This window comes from Strigops habroptila, chromosome 11, assembly GCF_004027225.2.
Source record: "Strigops habroptila isolate Jane chromosome 11, bStrHab1.2.pri, whole genome shotgun sequence".
NCBI lineage: Eukaryota > Metazoa > Chordata > Aves > Psittaciformes > Psittacidae > Strigops > Strigops habroptila.
Window position 1 is genome coordinate 39,146,581 of NC_046360.1, and position 22,805 is coordinate 39,169,385.

The following is a 22,805-nucleotide window of genomic DNA, read 5'->3' on the forward strand; positions in this document are numbered from 1 at the left end:
TAAGCTAAATGATGAGGTATGTGGCCGAAGTAGAACTGTCATCAGGGTTTAGTAGCAAACCAAAGAGCCAAGAGGAATCGATGTCATACATACCAATTCATAATGATAAATTGGAGCAGAGTCTTTAGGCAGATAGCAAATTGCCCAAAATTTTTTAAAATATTAAAAAAATCTATGGCTTAACAGTTAGCTCTGAGTACCCAGTATGAGACATTGAAGCTGGGTTGGTAGCTGTGACTGGGAGTGAGTCCACCGATGCTGTATTACTTCCCCTATGGGAGAAGTATAATCAGGCATTTGGCTTTAAAGTTCCTTAGGCAAAAGGGGGAAAAATAAATTGAACTGTAGGAATTGAGACATTTTTAAACCTTGCTTTCCAGACCAATTCTCTTTAGTAGAGATATCAACTAAAGAGAAAATTTAGGCTCCTCCGAATATATTTGCAAGATGCACAGAAAATAACTACCCACATATGAATTATCTTATTCCTGCAAAGGGAGTGGTAAGACCCTTATTTAGTTGCTTATGTTTATCAGACAAGATGCTGATAAGAAATTCCAGGAAACCCCTCTCTGTGGCTACCTCCATTCCAGAGCAGAATTACTTAAATAGGGAGATAACACTACTGTTCCAGCCCCTGCACATTGGTGCCTGAGGTGGACATCAAACTCCATTCGAGATTTTAATAGCCTTTGGGTTGACACTTTGTTGTCACTATGGCCTGAACTCTCAGGACTCTATTCACAGTAACAGCTACTCAGGACACTTCGGCTAAAAGGGATTTCTATTGAAAAAAGCCAGTTTATCTGAAAATTTTTGAGGAGGGAGAGGGGGGAAAGGTAGAAATTATTAGTTTGTGCCTTTTTCACAAAACAAACACTTAAGAACTTCATTAACAAATGAAGGATGTGACAATGGTGGCTTTGCAATGCCTGCTTCCAGTCTCCCTCCTGAGCATAAGAAATACCACATCAGTTAGAATAGACAGCAGTGACTATTTCTTATTTCCTGCTGTCTGCTTGGCTTATAGCTGGTTGTGAAGCTAGAAGATTCCCCTTTGCCTTGCTAAGCTTTTTCCTGGTACTGGTTTGAGCCATGCATTATTCTCCTGCATGAGCCCTCTCTAACTTTGTCCCTCAGTCAAAAATCACCAGGGTAGGTCTCCAATAGCTGGTTGCCTAATGTCCTGACTAAATTCTGAGATATAATAACCAGGATCAGTGACCATAGAGTTATCATATGGATAAATTGTGTAGAGGACTGTGCCAGTTTTGGATAACCAAGTGTCTCTCCAGTCAACACTCAGACCAAACACAGCATGCGCATGACTCATACAGTCACTTCATACATGCACCGCCATTTAATATGCTTTCATTTTCATCTGTTTTCATCACAAGTGTGAAACAAAGGTATTCACAGTGCTATTTTCAGCTTGTAGTTGCTGTTTTCCTCCTCCTTTACCAACATTATCAATAGGCTTGAATTAAAGTGGCATTGTGGGTTCCACTGTTTAACATGGTAAGATGAGGTGACATTACAGGCTTGCAATATGGAAACATTTTCACCTGGAAGCAGCACTTTCAGCCTTTCTGCCTGTTTTTTCTTGTGATAGAAGCTACTTCATAAAAGTAAAGAAGCAACAGGAAAGCAATGAACCTGGCATAAAAGGAGGATGCGTTGGTCGTTCCTAATGTATTTTTTCCCATGCTTGTTAAATGTCTCCTAGAGAGTTTCTGTTTTCTAAATGAAAAAGGAGGTTTAATAAGCCTTTCACTCGCTTGCAGCCTCTGTTGTCGTTTGGTAGTATTCATAGGTCTTTGCAAAAGTGTGTTGAGCTGAAGTTAAAGCTTGTGTAGTTAAACTGAAGTTAAACTTTGTGCTCCAAACCAGTGCCCACGAAGACATGTTCTCCTCACCTTCTACTCCATCAGGTTCACTTACGCTTTCCTGGGAAGAAACAAGAAAATCAGAAAAATCAGAAAATCCCTATGGGGCAGAAAGCTGTTTGAGCAGTGTGGAGTGCTGGCAGCTGCCAGAGGCATGCTGAGGAACGTGCCCAGGCGGCATGTACCATAACATAGCTGCTGTCAGAAGAATTCGTACTCCTCCTCTCACCTGTTAGAAAATGGCCAGTATGCAGGAAGGTGACTGTGAGAAGCAGCATGCTTCGCACCAGAGAGGCTGCTTGGACTCCCTGCTTGTCCCAGCTCGTCCATACTGAATGTACAGAACCATGCCTAGATGAACAGAGGATCGACAACTGACAGGTGCACCATATCTCTGCCCATTGCAGCACCAGCCAGGCATTGCTAGCAACTTATTACCGAATGTATTAAGATATTTTTGCTGCATAAATAAGAGCAATAAGTCCATGGTGTTGAGAGTTTGTCTTTACCTTGCAGTAATTTCTTATCCTATTATCACTCTTTGAAAACATCTGTGCTCAGCACTTTCTTCCTTGTAGCACTGAAAGACTAAGCGTTTGTAAAGCTTAACCATCAGCCATAAACTCAACAAACTGCTGTATGCACTAATGTGGAATTAAAACCTTTATTTGGGTGATTTATTTTAGACACAGATGGAGCCCATAAAAATCACAGGCTACTTGTTTTGTTTTTGTTTTTGTTTTGTTTTGTTTTGTTTTTTGTTTTTCCCTGCTGCTGTAACACTTGCAGTGATTAGTTGGCATTTTTTAATGTGTTTGGATGTTGGGGGAGGGATTTTTTTTGATTCTCAGGCAAACATAGGTAACCCAACAAAACTGAGAAGCTGAAAAGTGATGTATTTTTTACAGCTGGAATCTTAATAACTATTGAGTTAATTGGCTGCCTGCTTGCCTATGCTTACTTAATGCTTGCCTATAATGAGGCAAAACTTGCAGACCCATGTTTTTTTTCATACAGACTGTGGTGGGGGCAGAACTTGAGCAGCGTGTGATCAGGTAAAAAGGGATCAATGGAGGGAAAGTGGAGAGAAAAAGAGAGGAAGTTCAGTCTTTGAGCTCAAGTTTCCAGCTCATGCCTCATTCGTCTCTGAAGTGACTGAGGGTGGGATCAAACAGTAGGTTGTCTCTCCTCTCTCTCTCTCTCTTACAACCTGAGTAAGGATAATGCAATGAATAAGTTTGTAACATAGAAGACGGTTTTCTTAGCTTTAGCATCATAAGAACATAAACAGCTGTTGTACTAGGTCAGACCAATGGCTCAGCATCTTGTTGGCCAGAAGTGGATGAACAGCGGGGAGTATGAGAATGCATGAACTTATCACCGTACTCTTTGAGAATGCTCTCACTCTCCAGCATTCTCTAGTTCATTTGTAGTCAAAAATGGTATTGTTGTGTTAAAAATCCTTTGGTGGATTTTTCTTTCATGGATGTGCCTAATGCATTTTTGAATCTATTTAAACTTTTCATCTTGCTATGGCTTCACCATGCATTGCGTGAAAGCAGTTCTTGACACCACGTTGGTCTGTTTTAAATCTAGTATTTTCTAGCTTCATTTCCTATCTTCTGTTCTAGAATCAGAGAATAGCTGAACGCTTTGTCTAAAGAACAATTAAACAAACCAGGTGTCCTCACTTTACCTTTTCTAGTTTTACAGCCTTTTTCTAACATGGGGCAGGACCATGGTAATAAAGGTGTTACCACAGCATTGCTTTTGTTGCGGGAATAATGGTATCTGCTTCATTGTTTCTTCCTCTTCTAAACATTCCTAGCAGCTGACATGCTTTTTGATCACTATCAAATATGTCTGTTCTATAACAGAATAGCAAGCATTGAACACAGCTCTATACTTTCAAGAGCTATCGAAGGATCAATTTTAACAGGATGAGCAGTTGAAACTGTGACAAGCACAGTGAAGACATGCATAGAAGTGGAAAGAATTTGGCTTCCAGTGTGTTCCTCAGCCCCAATCTGACTTCGATAAACACCAGATCATGGTTTGCATCTGCATTTCATACATGCAAGGTTCAGAAGAATTCTTCAGTGCTGGGGATCAAGCCGGGAATGCTCAGCATGGCTGGCTGATGATAACAACTGCCTGTCCCTCATCCCCACACCCCATCAGAAAGTATCCCTGGCAAACACTGATTGCTTGTCCTGTACATAGGCACAGTTCTTTCATACTTCATCATTAATATCCTGTATGTGGCCTTTCCTTGAAGGAAAAAAAAGGCTCACAGATAACTTCTAAAGAGAAGAAAGTTAACTTTCCCTGAACACTCACTAATGGAGCTTTCAGAGCTGAGACCAGTAGCTGATTGTACCCTTTGCAGCGACTTCTGTTTTCATAACCTAATGGCTTTGCATTGATATTTGAAGGTGTTTATATCTTGAGGCAATTGCTGAAAGTGGTGAAGGGCAACAGTAAATGTAGTCAAGCATTAGGCAGGGTCATTATAAGAAACCAGGAAGGTTGTAATGAAATTCACTGCAATATGAAAGCTTCAAGAGGTTACTTCATGTTCCACTTTGTTCTGCAAAACAAAATCCAATACAAATTAAAAATAGAGGAAGAGGTAGGGTTGTTCACGCACAGCTGCAGTTTTGTAATCCAGCTGTGTACTGTAGGTTCCTCTAAGACTAGGGGATTTTCCATCTAGGATTTCAGTTCAGTTCCTAGTTAAGACGGGAGAAATTCACCCATTCACAGTATGGGTGAATTCACAAAGGATGAATGTTCCTTTCATTCCAATTGTTGGAAAATGGTGGTTTTCCCCCTGCGCCCTTGAACTGGAAAAGCAGCATTGCTGGAAGTGCAGTGGCTCAATCAGGTTCCCTTCCAGATCTTTCAGCATGTTTTGCAAAAGAAAACATGTCAAGCACAATCACTAGGCTAATTTTCCATCTGCATAATTATATTTTGTCTAATTCCCTTCCCAGGTGATTCCTACTGGATACAGTGTTTTTCACTTACTGTCTTAAACTGTTCTGCAGTGTCAGAACAGCTGCTACATTTCATCCCAGGGCACTTGGATGACCCTTATGTTATCATTAGCTCTCCTGGTTCTGTTTTTCTCCCATTATCCCTGATTATGCTAAGTGCCTTCAGTAAACCCTGTTTCTACATGCAGGTGATAAACAAATTCCCTCCTCCATTGCCAGTTCCCTCCATAAGGAGCATTTAATAAAGTCAGTTTGTATTTTACAGGCAGTAAATACTCAGTGGTTTTCCACTGAAGCAAACTCAAGACCGTGCTTCAACTTGTGCATGGGTTATCCACGTCTCCCCTTCCACATGATCTACCAATCTGCTTAATACACTAAGAGCTGCCTTCATCCTACTTCCAAAGGCCCAGCACAGTGTATCTGAACCCTATTTAGTAACCTGGAGATCCAGCAGCAAAACCTGCAAAGGGCTGTGAAGTAATTACACTGAAGATGCCAACAGCTTCCTTGACTTCCTGAGAAAGAAGGAACGGCAGGATGGAAAACTGATGCTTGCATGTCTGGTACTGAGACGCATTCTGAGAGCTCGTGCCATGATGTTAGTAAGAGGGGTCAGCAGAGAGAAGTTAGAGAATGTACAGATAGAGCAAAGAACGGAAGAGCCATGGGAAGTTGGAAAGTAGGAGGTTAAATTTTATCTAACCTGGCAATCAACTATCATCCATAGTGCCCCCTTCCTTCTATAGTTCTGTTCAGAGCTCTGGCCTTCCTCCACACCACCCTGATTAAGAAAACTGCTGCTTGAGGACTGGCATAAATAAGATTACTATGCTGAAGACGTGGAGAATGATAACTTGTTGAGGAAGAGCTTAATACTTGCCAAGGTGACCTCTGACGCATCAAGAGTACTCTTGCCAATTTTTTGTAGCCTTTGCTGTGATGGGAAGCATCTATCTTTCAGAGAAATGGATTTCAAATCAATAGCCTTGTAACCTTAGGGTGATGATCTTAGATGTGAGGATGAATACGGAAAGAAAAGTTATAACTGTTCTCAGAACCTGTGTGATTTTCTGTCTTTATTGAGTATGCACATTATACACAGTATAATTGGCTCTTATATAGTGGTTTCTCTCTGAGAATTTCTGTGTCCCCAGAACTTTCAGTGTTTAATACAACCAATATTCAGTATGAACAATCATTAAAGATTACCCTTAGAAGCATTAAGAGGATGAATTTAGCCCATGGGAAAAGGCTTGTCAAATCATTTATTCTGTGACCTTTAAATTCCCAAAAGGTGTCAGGAGCTAAGCAGGCTGAAGAGAACTTTGCTCACGGTCATTCTCTCCATTTGCAAACTTGGACCTCACTGATGTCATTCTCCTCCGCAAAAGCATGTCCCTGTTCCTGTCGCTGCCATGTCCACCTCCCCTGCTGTGGCTGCAGGAACTTGACTATGTATTTTTCAGTGCACGTAGGAACCAAGGTCCCATGTGCACCACACTGAGAGAAATGAGAATTAAACCCTTGTAGAAATAAGAGTGAAGCTCCACAGAACTGAAGTATTTTCTTGTGTGGGTAACACAGCCCTGTAATGATGGTGGTGGAGGCCCAGTGCAGAAGCATATTTACTACCCATAAAGACTGGCATTGCTACCCACCTCCATCTGCTGGTCTCCTTTCTAATAGCCACAAGCTCTGAGCGTGATGAACTGTGTAACTTTGGGCCAAAGCCATTTAAGGCACATTCCTTTGGTAAAAAAAAAAAAAAAAAAAAAAAAAAAAAAAGTTTATTTTTTAAGATCTAGTTGAAGTCCATTAAGATAGGCACTTACAGTGCAAATACCTGCAGTGTTTCCCTGGACAACCTTCTTCTCTTTGGGCACCATGGTTGTCAGTGCCCTGGCAAAGCCAACTTGCCCGGAGCCTGGAGAACTCTCCAGTTCTCATTGCAGTATGAGACATTCTCAGATAAGGGGAAGGCACATTTAATTAGTCGCAACTGACTGAAACCTATACATGTCTCAGCTGGAGTCACAACTTAGCAGGCAAGTGTCACATGCTAAGACATGAAAAGGTGAGACAAATTGACCACAGCACATCCTGACCTACAACAAACTACAAGCCTCACTGAGTGACTGCCTGCCTTTGCTTGTGGCCAGTGAATTCTTAACAGTGAGTTCTTCTGTCATCCTCTGCATCTGGCTCATGAAACTGTGCAGCACAAAGGTGACGCTGCTCTGGCAGATTTCTCTTTTGCGTGTCCAGGGGTCTATCTGAGGAGCTGTGGAACAAAACACCAGCTGCTTGCACTGCTGCTATCACTCAGGCCTGAGGTCACAACCCAATCATGAAAGGGAGGGAGAAGAAAGAGGTAAGGGAAGTCATCATACCAGGTCAATGTGCTTTCCCAAAGCATCACCACTGAGCAGGATTCAGGTTTTGAGACTGCACTTTGACCTTGGTGATACCATAACCAATGTTTTATTTCCTCTAGCTGTGAAATGAGGTTAATATTTTTTCTCAACTGCACTATAATACTGCAAAATAATATATACTAAAACCAAAGTTTTTGCAATGGGGCAGGCCTGACAGCCCTGCTACTCGTCATGCAGTGCTGACAGCAAATCATCATTTAAAAGGTGAGCACTTTAAATCCACAATTTCTAGCACTACAGCTTGTGCTGCACTGTGCCATTTCAACAAACATGTTCCTCATGGCAGGTATATATTGGTGTGTCCTTCGTTCTATTTAAAGGTTCCTGGTTTACTCCTTGAGGACCAAAAAGAAATAAAAAAGGGAGAGCTAGGGGGAAAAAATAATAAAGGGATAAAAGTCACAGCCAATTTAGGCAATTGTTTACTATATTGCACTTCCTTGACCATCTGCACTGTCAGTCCCTACAGGATATATGTAGCAGCTAGGTAGTAACTGAGAATTATGGCTTGGAAGGCAATTTATAATCTAACAGATACTTTATGGCACCAATTTTCTTCCCTGCCGATGAACATGACAAAACAAAACATGACAGGGAAAGTAATCAGATGAAGCCAAAAATAAAATCAGCACAACAGGCTGCCAGCAGGAGCCTGTCATCAGCCCTATGGCCTTCTTCAGTTACTAAAACATAGAGGTGTTTCCTATAAACACTAGGACAAGGCTCATGCCGAGTAGTGCTGAGCATTTCCCAAGTGCTGAGCATTCAAAGTCTCCCTTGAGCTATTGCAGGTGTTCAGTACGTTTATGGAGGAGCTGAGTATCTCCAAGGATGGGGCTCTTGAAGGGGTGTGCACATCAGCCATTTACTCTCTGCACAACATACACTCTCTTTTTAAAAATGCATTTATACCCAGCCCCGGTTATTTACTTTTTTTGGTGACCTTAAATGCACAAACTAAAAGGATACTGTCAGTGCAGAAATAACAACATGATGGGGTATAATATGGGACAAATTCCAAACCTATAGATTGAGCTGAAAATCTGGGAAGCATTTAAAACAAATCCTGTGAACAGAGCAAAAAGAAAAACAAAACTGTTTAATGGAAACTTCAGCATTTTACTGCTGCTGGCAGTATATACAGATGTTTCTAACAAGTGTGTAAAGCTAAAATTCAGTCAGCAGGACTCAGAATTTCACTCTTGGAGACTGCTGCATCTTCTGAAACTAGAATCTGGCAAAGTATACTGGTTGCAATTTCCTTTGGGGCAAATGCCATTCATTGGTGACTTCTGGAATTAATTTTAACACTAAAGGTAAGTATAGTCTTTTTCTATATCTAAGTTAGCTAGGCTTCACCTTTTTGCCCCTGACAGTACTTCTACGATGTCTTTTCTGGCAGAGACCCTTCTTCTCACTTTGAGAGAGGCAGACAACACATATTCTGGTGCTCACAGAGGCTGCCACCTAGGCTAAGGATGTCTCTGAATTACATAACTGAATTCTACCTAGCGATCCTTGTGGCAGCAAATCAGCAGTGAAGGCTCAGAGGAGGAAAGTCTTATCAGCTTGTGCTGACAACCTCATAAACACTATCCGTCCCATATTTATGGGCTCCCATGAAGCTCTGTTTAGGAGTTTCCACTTGTATGCCTTTTAAAACAGTCTTACTACAGCTTCACCGGTCTCTTCTTACAATCCTGAGACAAATCACTCATACAGAACTAAATCTACTGTTACACTCTCCGCTACTGAATTATCCATACAGGCTGTTATCCTCACTTTCCCTTCACCTTCTTCGAAAGCCTGTTCTATGGTCCAGGCTCACTCAGATCCTGAACATTTCACAGCTGTATGCTTTCCTTTAAGGATGCCCGAGAACAGCACTGCCGACTTGCTATGGCAAAACACTCCAGGTTAATCTTTGCTTGTTTGTTTTCTGTCTCATTCTTTTCTGCAGCTTGTATTCTTTAGGACATCACCCAGTAAAAAAAATAAAATAAACCAACAGTGAAATGATGTAACTCATATTTGCTAATCACCTTATGTTCAGATTTGGAAAGCACCACAATTCAGCAAACTGAAAACTGAAAAGCACATGCCGGCAGAATTGTGGGACGCACATGCCTGCCTTACAAGCATGCATGCCAAATGCCTTGCTGTTAGGCCAAGTCACTTTTCAGGCATCTTTTTCAAGTGCACCTATCCAAACTACTGGAGATAACTCTTTCCATAGCAGACTCTTGTATCTCTCACTAGGTCAAAAGGAGCCTCCTGAGACACTTGCAGCAGTACTCTGCTAGTAGAGACAACAATGGTTTATAGACTCTGACCTCAGACTCATTTAGCTCCAATTTAGCAGTGGCTAGGCCAGTTCTTCTCTTAATCCCTCCTAGTTCCTCTTTCCTGACCACTATGTACACACTGCTGCCAATCAGGTTTCCCCAGCACAACGTACAGTGGCTGCTTTTCTGTCTCTGTTGGCAATATCCCTCCTGTTCCATTCTAATAACTCAGTCACTGTTACGAGTGATGACATAGCAGTGACCTGCTAATCCTACAGCTGTTACAATAATAAGGTTTGATAATTTCGCGACATGTTCATCAAAAGCAGCTGGCCTCTTTTCTATGGGATTTCTGTGCACATCAATACTCTCAGCATTTCTTACAGAATCACAGTCATACCCAGAAACATCTTTTCCCCTAACTCATCCATGGACTGGAAGGAGAATTTCATTAATCAAAATGGACAACAGTGAGTTCTGTTGTTTCTCTCTAAAACAAATTGGATAAGAAGTAGGTTATAATCTGGCATAACAAATATTTGAAAGGAATCCCATTTCTAAGAGAAACCTGCAAAGTAGCATTCTCCTAAGGCCTGTCCACTTATAAAGCCCCAATATCTAATTTAAGATAATTTTTTTTTTTTTTTTCCCCCAACAGATGGAAGCTAATGTGCTCATTCTGGCATAGCAAAGGGGCAGAATTCTCATGGTAAATGCTCAGACCTGCATCTTTTTTCATTCCTATGTCAAAGGATCTTCCCTACCTTTCTTCTGTGTCTCTTGGAAAGGGTCTTCCACAGAGACAGAACTGAGGAAGCATGAGAGAGAAAAGCATTCACTGGTGCTTCATGAGTAGAAATTCCAGAAAGCAAAGGGACAGAGTTTTTGCCATGATAATATTCTCTGGCCCCTGAGAAGCATGAAGTGGCAGCCCTTCTTACCTATCTTAAAACGCCAAGCATGCAAGTGAGCTCCAGGCAAAGCACAAGAGCACAGGGTCACTGGTTTGATGTGCAAGGCCCCAGGTCCTTGTTCAAAGTTTTGCCATCAGAGCGTAAGCATCTGATCACTATTTCCTGGTCTGTTTAGATGTGGTGGGACCTATGACTTGACCCCACAATGTGGTGCTCATCTCACATGAGCTCTTGTTACCCTGTACTGCAGTTACTAATGATTCAGAACCAATGGCACTGGGCAGCTATTCTTTTTAACAGTTTTGAGTCTTGTATTCAACTTCTATAAATAAGCAAGCAAACATCTATCTCTCTTGAGTTACCTTATTCCCACTGAAAGCCCATATTTGCTTCAAAATTGAATGGCACTTGCTCTGCATATCTATAGTTATGTCACATTTCTGAGCAAGAGGTATGGTCTCTGAAGAGGACACTTGCATAATTTAAAACAAAGCCAGGCCTTTGTTGTCTCATCCTCTAGGCAGGAACTGCAATCTGTTCCTCTTCCCAGATGAGGCAGCATCCTGCTAGGAGCTGTCAGGAGCCTGTTGTGATGGAGCCATTGTTCAGTGGCAAGAACACAACACGGATGCTATTCAAGCTATGCCTGTTACTCATCCCAGTATCTGAAGTGATACCTTCTCCTTGTAAAATGGATAAAATGATGTTTATCTATTCCTGCAATGCCCGGTGAGATCTATGTTTATGTCTAATTCACAGAGGAAAAGCATTTCTTTTAGCAGTAATACCCAAAGTCTGCTACTACTGAGAAGAGCAATCCTGCCTCCCAAATCGCTATCTCATAGATACTGGAACTCAAGACTGTGGCATCAGTTGTTACCATGTGCTACTATGTTGTCCTGATACAAACTCTCTAACAGTAGAGGATGTAAGTTACCTGGCACGTCTCTGCAGCTCTGTGTGGATCAGTGAAATATCTGCAAAGCGCCCTCTGCTTTATCTGTATGAACTAAAGATGGCCAACAGTTTAAAAAGAGAAAGTAGCACTTAAACATGCACGGAATCATTACTGATACAAAGCTATCATTAGTTATCCAAAGGTTCAAATTAGGTAGTCTACATGCTTCAGCACTGGAAACACGGGAGACAAAAATGAACCCTAGCCTTTCATGCACTGAGATGCTTTGCAAGTTAGTGAAATAGACTTGCCATTTGCAAAGTGATTCTTCCAGTGAATGCAAGTATTTTCACAGCTATTGCTGTCAGTGTATGCTCCTGCAAGTAATTTTCTTAAATGAACTAGTATTTTCTTTGAATATAGTCTGAAAAAAAGAAAGCCCAGAAGCAGCAAAAGGCAGCACGGAGCAACAAAGCAACACAGAAAAAAACCCGAAGCCTCCCAGAAAAGGAAAAAAGTAACACAAAATAAGTGCTTTTTCCATATGAGGCACCTTTGTAACTGCTGGGCAGTGAACTTGGAAACAAATCCTACTTTCTGAAGTTCTATTTTTCTATCTCTGGCAATTTTTTCTCCTGTCATTTCATTTACACTTTAATGGTTTACCTTGTCTCAGCTATGAGAAGTGAAGAGTATGAGAGAAGGTCTTATGTATTTCAAGCTACTGTCTAAAATCATAGGCTGGATAGCAAAGGATTATCTGAAACTCACTGAGTTTATTTCCAGTCCACATACGATTCAGCAGATACAAAAAAACATAATAACAAAAGAGGCTGAAGATTCACATCCAGATGCAGTCTCATGAAAGATTAAGAGGCTATGAATGAAGATGCAGCGTGAATTAAGGACCTCCTGGGTAACTCCCCCCAGTTTCTGTACTGGGCATGACGTGCTGTGGTATGTATGGAATACCCCTTTGGCTAGTTTGGGTCAGGTGTCCTGTCTCTGCTTCCTCCCGGCTTCTTGTGCCCCTCCTCACTGGCAGAGCATGAGACTGAGAAAGTCCTTGATCGGAGTAAGCGCGACTGAGCAACAACTAAAACATCGGCGCCTTACCAGCGTTATTCTCAGAGTAAAGCCGAAACACAGCACCGCACCAGATCCTAGGAAGAGAATTAACTCTGTTACAGCTGAAACGAGGGCAAAGGGAGAGACAAGCACAGGGGCAGGGCGCAGGATGCCGGGGCAGAAGCATCCGAGGCGCCTAAGATTAATCAAGGGAGATTAAGGGAGAATCCAGCGCACTGGACGCTCCTGACCCAGCTCGTCTCCGGCAGACCACAACCCTGCCGCACCGGCCGCTGTGAAGCTTCCCGCGCCGGGCGGCCAGCGGGCAGGAGACGCGCCTCTGCGCCCGCCGAAGGGAGGGAGGGAAGGAGGGAGGTGCGGGCTCGCTCGCCTCCCCGATGGCCCCGGACCCCCGGTGGGCTCGGATCTCACCTGCTGCCGCCGGTGCCGGGACCCGGGCCCTGCGCGCCGCCGCGCTGCTCCGGCGCGCTGCGCACGCGACACTCGCCGGCGGCGCGCCGGAGGGACCAGAACCGGTGCCCGGACACCGGGCTGCGGCCACGAGCGCCCCGCGCGCCCGCCGACACCTGAGCGTGGAGCGGCGGCGGGAGCGGCAGGGGGGGCGGCGGCGGCGGCCAGAGCGGCGGGAGCGAGAGCGGCAAGGACAGGGGCGGCGCCGGCTGCAGGAGCGGCGGCGGGGGGGCGCGGGGCGGCAGGGGCTGGCGGCTCACGGTTCATCAGCGCATTTAATTAAATTTTATTTACGTATATTTATGACTATATAACATTATTTGAGTTTTAGTCGAGATTTTATCACTTTTGTTCAGTTTTATTCCCTTATGCAGTTTTTTATTGACTTTTATTCACTTAATACTGACTTTTAGTCACTTTATTAACTTTTTTCTCTTTTTATTCACTTTCTATTCGCTTTTTAGTCACTTTTTTCAGGTTTTCGGGTTTTTTTCCCCAATTTCTAATGACTTCTGTTTGCATTTATTCACTTTTTATTGAGGCATAAATACTCGCTTTTACTTGCTTTTACTCGATTTTTTATTTGCCTGAATTCACTTTTAATCACTTTTTATTCAGCTGTGTTGGGAACACCTGGTTTCAATAAGAGCTCAGGAGGCAGAGGGAGGTTTAAAGCTTTATTCGAATAAAGGGAGATCTCCACCAGACACACGTGGTTCAGGGTTCTCCATTTGCAGTCAGTATCCACCTATTTGATACTTTCCCTGCCTGCAAAGTGCCTCCTCCTTTCTCCTTTGCCTCAGATCCTCTGAGCCATTTTACTGTGCATAAGCGGCAGTTCCCAAGAGATGGGCGAATTTCGCAAGGCTAAGCAAGATCTGCAAGGTTTAACAAGTTCTCACATTATTGATGCTGTTTCTTTTTCATAGAACCACAGGGCTTTTGTAAGATTCTGCACTTTGTCCCTGTTGTCTGCAGCGTATTTGTGTATTCCTGGCAAGGCCACAGCTGTTCTCCACAAGCTTTATGCACGTTTTTGTCACTCTTGAACTCCCATGTACTTGCTTTGGATTCACTTTTACTTCACTTTTATGCTGTTTTATTCAGATGTAATTGCTTTTTAGTTCCTTTGAGTGATCTTCAGTTTTATTCACTTTTCTTGGAGATTTATTCAGATTTCTTCCCCTTTCTTTTTTTTCATTCACATTTAGTTCACTTGAGTTTTATTAAGGTTTATTCACTTTCATTGGTGTTTCTTCCCTTTTCAGCTTTATGCCTGTTTTATTTAACTGCAATCCAGTTTAATGGAGCTGGAGCAACTGCACTGGGCCCGGCCCACGCCCCAGGATGGACCTGAGCCCCCTGCAAAGGTGAGACCCACAGCCAGCCCCACACTGCCCCATGGTGACCCAGTGACACCCCATAGATACCCCACAGCGACCCACAGATGCCCCCCTCATCGCCACAGCACGTGTCCCCCAGCTTTTATTGACTCCTGGCATCATGATGTCACCAGGATCGCGATGACATCATCACCATCATCAATGACACAGTGCCCCATAGGGCCCCCATCCCCCCTCGCAACCCCTAAGTACCCCAACACCAGTCGATTTTTTATTGACTGTCATTCGTCTTTTTTTTAAACTTTCATTCAGTTTTATTTGAGTTTAATCAGGCTTGCTCACTTTTTGCTCACTTTTTGCTCACTTTTTATTCAGTTTTGTTCGTATTTGAGTTAGCCACTTTTAATAACATTTTTGTTTTAGATACCCCATAGTGACCCAGAGCAACCCATGGAAACCTTATAGAGCCCCGTAGAGCCCAGTAGGTCCCCTATAGGCCCCCCCAGCCTCATAGACTCACTATAGACATCCATAGGGTCCCATAGCGACCCATAGACACCCCACAAGGAACTCTTGATGAAACATGGGCACGCCATAGTGATCTACAGAAACCCATAGACAGCCCATAGCCATCGACAGCAGCGCATGGACACCCTGTAGACATCCCGTAGAGACCCGCAGTGACCGATAGACACCCCACAGCAACCCATGGATACTCCAAAGTGACTCATACATGCCCCATAGAGACCCATAGATCCCCATAATGACCCATTGCGACCTATAGGTACCCCATAGACACCCTGTAGTGTGCCACGGCCACCCATAGACACCCCATAGAGACCCACAGCAACAGCTAGATACCCTATAGACCCACACATGGCCCCATGACAACCCATAGAGCTCTATACGCACCTTGCACTGCCACATAGCACCCCATAGAGCCCCTCTCCACTGCGCCATAGTTCCCTATAGATGCACAACACACACCCCACGGCTTTTATTGACTTATGGTGTCGTGACATCACCAGGACTGTGATGACATCATCAGCATCATCAATGGCATGGTGCCCTATAGGGACCCCCAAGAGCCCCATGGGGGGTCCACAAGTGCCCCATGGGGCTCCCACTACCCCCCCGCACCCCATAAGTACTCCAACACCAATCAATTTTTTTAATTGACTTTCATTCATTTTTATTAACTTTGATTCACTTTTACTTCAGTTTTATTCAGGCTTGTTCACTTTTATTCAGTTTTATTCACTGTTTAACCACTTTATTCACTTTAATGCGCTTTTTATTTGCTTTTTTTTCCGGTTTTCTTCAGGTTTGATTTAGTCACTTATATTAACTTGATTTTTTTTTTTTTTAGGTATCCCATAGCGACCCAGAGCAACCCATGGACACCTCATAGAGCCTCATAGACCACAGTAGATCCCCTATAGACCCGCTCAGCGTCATAGCCTCCCTGTAGACATCCCATAGGGTCCCAGAGCGACCCATAGACACCCCAGAGCAACTCTTAGTGACCCATGGATGCACCATAGTTACCTACAGACACCCATAAACATCACGTAGTGACCCATAGACACCTCAGAGCGACCAGAGCAACCCACAGACAGTCCACAGCCATCCACAGCACACCATGGACATCCTGTAGACATCCCACAGAGACCCACAGTGACTGGTAGATACGCTGTAGTGACTCATGGGCACCACATGGAGACACATAGATCCCCATAATGACCCACTGCAGCCTACAGATACTCCATAGATACCCTATAGTGACCCATAGAGACCCATGGACACCGATAGAGACCCAAAGCAATGCCTAGATACCCTATACACCCACACATGGCCCCATGACAACTCATAGAGCCCCATAGACACCCTCCACTGCCACATAGCACCCCATAGACACCCCCCTCACACTGCCCCATAGTTCCCTGTAGACGCACAACACACACCCCGCGGCTTTTATTGACTTACGGTGTCGTGACATCACCAGGACTGCGATGACAGCAGCAGCAGCATCAACCACCACGGTGCCGCATAGGGCCCCCGTTACCCCGTCGCGCCCCATAAGTATCCCAGGACCAATCGATTTTTTTATTGACTTTCATTCATTTTTATGAACTTGCATTCACTTTTATTCGAGATGCATTCAGGCTTGTTCCCTTTTATTCCTTTTTATTTGCTTTGTAATAATTTGTAATCACATTATTCACTTTTGCTTTTTATTGTCTTTATGCAGTTTTATTCAGCTTTATTTGCTTTTTTATTAATATTTTTCTTCAGATTTATTTGCTTTTTAGTCTCTTTTAGTAACTTTTTATTGGTTTTAGATGCCCCATAGCGACCCAGAGAAACTCGTAGAGCCCCACAGCCCCTCTACACATCCCACAGAGATGCACAGCGACCAATAGAGACCCCACAGTGACCACGTAATGGTCACATTCTGATGGGTCTGGGCTGCGTGTGAGGCCAAGGCGGGGTTAATAAAGGCCGGGGGGCGTGGTCTGTGCTGTGGGAGGGGCTAATGCGGGGGGGTGGGTGTGGTCTAGGCTGAGGGGTGGGTGGTACCAGGGGGCGAGGCCTCGGGGTGGGCCAATGAGGGACAAGGTGCGTGGACTCGGGTGAGGGTGTGATGGAGGCTGTGGGTGTCTGTGTAAAATGTGAAAGCATTCCTTCGTTATGAGGAACGTGGTTCTTTCTGATAATGAGCTATATCCCCTTCATTATTTTATAGAGACAAAGAAGTTGTATAACGTTTACTATTCTGGTGTATCTGCTGTTATGGTTCTTACATCCGATAGTAAAGATCTTGCCTAACGAAAAGCAGTCTTTGAAACAGACGGTCCACTTGTCTTGCACAGGCACGCTCTCCTTGCACTGTTGAACGTGCATCCGTAAATCCTGTTGCTGCCTATTCCAGGAGGGTTCCAGCTCTCTCAGTCATTACTCTTAATCCAACGTCAAGTCCAGGAGCGCTTCCTCTCCAGAACTGGGCAGTCACAGCTTTTTTGTAGCAGCACAGTAACAGCAAATTACTGTGGTATTGACACGGTTGATCAGGTTTTGTTTGGAAAGCGAGTAACAGGAAATCAATAGAAAGTTGAATATCCTTCCTCCTTGGGGTTTTGGGTTCTTTTTAGTACAACTTCATTGAGCGGCTGCAGCCGCGTATTCCAGTGTGAACAAACGTGTCTTTCTTTACTTCTTTCTAACCAACTTTGGCCAAGAGTTCGTATGTTTCATTTAAGTGCGTGTGCATATACATAATTTCTTATGCATTTATCTATTAAACGGGTAACACAGAACAGTGCAGTATGTAATTTGTAACAACAAATATATATATTTATGATATACATTTCCTTTTAATGTATCTATCTTTGTAAACATAGCAGTGCAACAGAATAACATCGGTAGTCGGTACACTGTGTTTTTTTACCGAAGAGGGTTTTCGATTGATTGAAGCTATTAACCGCAGTTCACCTCTCTTCAGGCCTTTGCTGGCAAGTCTCTCACTCATTACCTCCGTCCGTAAATACCATATTTGTTGTCTAGCCCGGTGAGGACCGTGGCAGAAAGAATTTTGTGTTCAGGTTTCTTAACATGAGGAACCAGATGGGAAGTGGCAGGTATTTCAGACATTGACCGGGCAGGGTGCACATCTCCCTGTTGGGGTCAGCCAGCGCAGCACCAGGAAGAACGGTTCTGGGGTGCGTGCCTGGAAGCCTGGCGTAGTTTGACCCCATCAGAACTGTTCCCCTCTTCTGCGCACCTTATTGCAGAGCCTTAGGCTTGCTTCCAGCCCGTCAGCACTCTGCGTTTACATACTCTGTGCACTGCTCTCTCGAAACATATTTTAAGTAAGGAGTTTGGTTTTGGTGTATTTTCTTACTGTCATCTGTATGCCATGGAGCAGGACCAGAACACAAAAAGATGGAATAGATACTTTCAGACTTATTTTTACATTACCTGTAAACAGGCCTCCAGTAGGCAAATGGGCTTGAATTTGAGGGTCTTGGTAGCACTGTCCATAACTCCACGGGGGGGGGGGAGAAAAGTACCTTCAGGGGCTGTAACTGCACATGTCTCATGGTGCTCGATAGGTCCCCCCTGGCCAATGGGGGCCAGGACCATGGTGCCGTGGGACACCCATCGCAGCACGGGAATGGAGAGTGAACGTCGCAGAGCAGAGCCTGAGCAAGAGCCGTGGCACCATCCTCTGCAGCCTGCAGGACAGGGGCTGCGGGTGCTGTCCCCCTCGTCTTTCTAGCCTTTCTTAGGGGTGCGTGTACCTGTGTAAATGGCAGTTATTAAAGTGAAAAGCTGCTGCTTGGGGCAGCTTTCCTCATTTTCTTGCAGGTGTTTTATGGAGGGGGGGAAATAAGAAGGGGGATGTGGGGGAATCTGGGGGGTGGATGGTGTTATTTGGGACACCCCAGTGTCACTGGGCGAGGGGGCGATGATTTGGCAGAGGAGCAGGTGAGGATGGGTTGGATCCCCTGAAAAAAGGGGGTAACAGCTTGATTTGGATCCGATTCCTCCAAACAGGGACCTTCTGTGACAGGCTGTGCTTGTGGAGTCCAAGAGTACTCCCGCTCCTCTGATTCTGGGTCTGCACGGGCGGTGGGGGATACCCACACCAAGTTTTGGAGAGAAAAACATCCCGTTTGGGACCTGGGTGGTGATGGCGGTGGTTAAAGCGTTTTACCTCAAGCCACCAGTTCTGCCGCTCTTACCTTCTGGTTCTCTTCCCCACCCACCGGCGGGGGGTGCCGAGCTCCGCTGCCGTGCGCAGCACAGGCGGAACCCCCGGAGCTCCCCGGTCGTCCGCTGGGCAGCGTCTTGTCCGTGAACGCACCTCTCGGCTTTCCCCTGTTGTGGAGCGTGGGAGGAACAGCCCCAGCCTTGTCCCGTCGTCAGCAGCAAAGGCGTGGAATGGTTTTTGGTACGGAGGCGCCGGGGACAGAGAAGAGTCAGCCCTGTCCCCAGTCAGCAGTTGGTGTCCCCGGAGGATGTAAACCGGGCGGGTGAGCGGCCGTTGCTCAGCCCGTTGCCTCCGCGGTACCGAAAAGGTGAGCAGGTGCTGCCATCATGTGGGAAAAACTCAGTATTGCAGGTGGCGGAGAGGGGAGGGGCGAGGAGTGGTGTCGCTCGACGCTCGCTGCTGCCATCATGTGGGAAAAACTCGGTACTGCAGGTGGTGGAGGTGTGAAGGGCGAGGAGTGGTGCCGGGCGACGCTCGCTGCTGCCATCATGTGGGCAAAACTCGGTACTACAGGTGGGGGAGATGGGAGGGGCGAGGAGTGGTGCCGAGCGACGCTCGCTGCTGCAATCATGGGGGGTATGCAGTGGTCTTATGGGGGTTTTAGGGGGTCTGGGGCGGGTTTTTACGGGCGTCTAGACGCGTTTAGGGTGGTCTGCTGACGGCTTTAGTGGGTCTGGGGAACGATTTTGGGGGTCTGGGGGATTTAGAGCTGTGTGATGGGGGCTTTAGGGGGTTTGTGGGCTGATTTTGGGCGTCTGTGGGGGTTTAGCGTGGTCTGCTGGGGGCTTTAGGGGGTCTGTGGGACTTTTATTGGGCATCTGGGGGGATTTAGAGTGCTCTGATGGGAGGTTTAGGGGGTCTGGGGCGGGTTTTGGGGTGGGGGGGGGATTTGGTGGCCTGCGGGGGCGGCTTTAAGGGGTTTACAGGAGGCTGTGGGGAGTCTGAGGGGGTTTTTTGGGTCGGGGGGGGGTGTGTTTGAGTCTAGGGGTTCTTTTAGGGGATCTGGGAGGGGCTTGGGGGGTATTGGGGGTTGTGAGGTATTTTGAGAGGGGGTTTTAAGGGGTCTTGAGGGGGTAAGTTCTCTGGGGGTCTTTAGGGGGTCTAGGGGTGGTTTTGGGGGTCTGGGGAGGGTTTTGGCGGTGCTTTTGGGGTGTTTTGGGGTATTTAGGGCTCCTTTTTTTCTGTGTTTTGGGGTATTTAGGGCTGATTTTGGGTGTTTTGGGCTGTTTTGGGGTTGTGACACCCCAAATGGAATAAACCCCATCACTGCAGCCGCCTCCTGGTGTTATTTATTTGGGGGGGAGGGTCTGGCGGGTTCCCAAACTCTTGGGAACCGTTTGGGGAGGGATTTGGGAGGGGTGCGTTGGGGTGGGGGGGTGTGTCCGGAATTTGCCCCCCGCCGGACTCGAACCGGGGTCCCAGCGAGTGTTACGTGAATAGCACGGTGCTAAGGGGAGGGGGGTAGGGGGCGGTGAGGGAGTATAGCCCATCATGCTCGCCATTGGCGGAGACACCTGTCAGTCACTCTTCGACCGGCTCCGCGCCGCTCTGAATGGCCGGAGCCTCCGCAGCTGCCATTGGCGGAGGCGCCTGTCAATCACTCCTGGTCCGCCCCCCCACCGCTCTGATTGGCTATCCGCCACATGCGCAGCCCCTCTCTGTACCACGTGCAGTACCGATTTTTCGCCACATGGTGGCAGCACCGATCTGCTGCCGGCGCCTCATCGCCGCTCTCCCACGTGCCGTGCCGTGCCGTGCCGTGCCGTGCCGTGCCGAGCCGCGCCGCGCCGCGATTTGGCCGTAGGAGAGCACGGAAAAGCGGCGGCCAGGTTTAGAGTTTGGTGTTTGGAGCGGTGTGCTGGGGGCTTCCGGGGGTCTGGGGGGATCTAGAGTGGACTGATGGGGGCTTTTAGGGCTCTGGGGGGGTTTGGAGTGATCTTATGGGAGCTTTAGGGGGTCTGGGCTGGGCTTTTTGGGGCGTCTGGAGGGTTTAGAGCTGTCTGAGGGGGGCTTTAGTGGGTCTGGGGGAAGATTTTGGGGGTCTGGTGGGCTTTCGAGTGGTCTGATGTGGGCTTTCGGGGGTCTGGGGGAAGATTTTAGGAGTCTGGGGGGATTTAGAGGTGTCTGATGGGGGCTTTAGGAGTTGCGGGGGATGATTTTGGGTGTCTGGGGGGGTTTGCAGTGGTCTTATGGGGGCTTTAGGGGGTCTGTGGGACTTTTATTGGGCATCTGGGGGGATTTAGAGTGGCTTGATGGGTGCTTTAGGGGGTCTGGGGGGATTTAGAGCTGTGTGATGGGGGCTTTAGTGGGTCTGTGGGACTTTTATTGGGCATCTGGGGGGATTTAGAGTGGCTTGATGGGAGCTTTAGGGAGTCTGGGGGGATTTAGAGCTGTGTGATGGGGGGTTTAGGGCGTCTGGGGGACGATTTTGGGAGTCTGGGGGAGTTTGCAGTGGTCTTATGGGAGTTTTAGGGGGTCTGGGGTGGGCTTTTTGGGGTGTCTGTAGGGTTTAGAGCTGTCTGAGGGGGGCTTTAGTGGGTCTGGGGAATGATTTTGGGGGTCTGGGGGGGTTTAGAGTGGTCTGATGTGGGCTTTCGGGGGTGTGTGGGACTTTTATTGGGCATCTGGGGGGATTTAGAGTGTTCTGATGGGTGCTTTAGGGGGTCTGGGGGGATTTAGAGCTGTGTGATGGGGGCTTTAGTGGGTCTGTGGGACTTTTATTGGGCATCTGGGGGGATTTAGAGTGGCTTGATGGGAGCTTTAGGGAGTCTGGGGGGATTTAGAGCTGTGTGATGGGGGGTTTAGGGCGTCTGGGGGACGATTTTGGGAGTCTGGGGGAGTTTGCAGTGGTCTTATGGGAGTTTTAGGGGGTCTGGAGTGGGCTTTTTGGGGTGTCTGGAGGGTTTAGAGCTGTCTGAGGGGGGCTTTAGTGGGTCTGGGGGATGATTTTGGGGGTCTGGGGGGGTTTAGAGTGGTCTGATGTGGGCTTTCGGGGGTGTGTGGGACTTTTATTGGGCATCTGGGGGATTTAGAGTGTTCTGATGGGTGCTTTAGGGGGTCTGGGGGGATTTAGAGCTGTGTGATGGGGGCTTTAGTGGGTCTGTGGGACTTTTATTGGGCATCTGGGGGATTTAGAGTGGCTTGATGGGAGCTTTAGGGAGTCTGGGGGGATTTAGAGCTGTGTGATGGGGGGTTTAGGGCGTCTGGGGGACGATTTTGGGAGTCTGGGGGGGTTTGCAGTGGTCTTATGGGAGTTTTAGGGAGTCTGGGGTGGGCTTTTTGGGGTGTCTGTAGGGTTTAGAGCTGTCTGAGGGGGGCTTTAGTGGGTCTGGGGGACGATTTTGGGAGTCTGGGGGTGTTTAGAGCTGTCTGATGGGGGCTTTCGGGGGTCTGTGGGATGATTTTGGGGGTCTGTGGGGGTTTAGCGTGGTCTGCTGGGGTCTTTAGGGGGTCTGTGGGACTTTTATTGGGCATCTGGGGGGATTTAGAGTGGTCTGATGGGAGCTTTAGGGGGTCTGGGGGGATTTAGAGCTGTGTGATGGGGGCTTTAGTGGGTCTGGGGTATGATTTTGGGGGTCTGGGCGGGTTTGCAGTGGTCTTATGGGGGTTTTAGGGGGTCTGGGGCTGTCTTTTTGGGGCGTCTGTAGGGTTTAGAGCTATCTGAGGGGGGCTTTAGGGGGTCCGGGGGGCGGTTTTGTGAGTCTGTGGGGGTTTAGAGCGTTTTGATGG

The 22,805-nt window shown here is 46.6% G+C and overlaps 1 long non-coding RNA gene across 3 annotated transcripts in view; it reads left to right on the forward strand.

The window, feature by feature from the left end:
* Positions 1-16,522, forward strand: part of LOC115614112 — a 136,348-nt gene extending 119,826 nt beyond the window's left edge. For 2 of the 3 annotated variants that reach the window (XR_003993629.1, XR_003993630.1), the window contains 2 exons: positions 14,228-14,329; positions 15,672-16,522. This is a non-coding gene — a long non-coding RNA (uncharacterized LOC115614112). Of the gene's footprint in view, positions 1-12,484; positions 12,553-14,227; positions 14,330-15,671 lie in introns of those variants that run through there. The other variant, XR_003993631.1, reaches the window with a different exon arrangement.
* Positions 16,523-22,805: the final 6,283 nt, after the last annotated feature.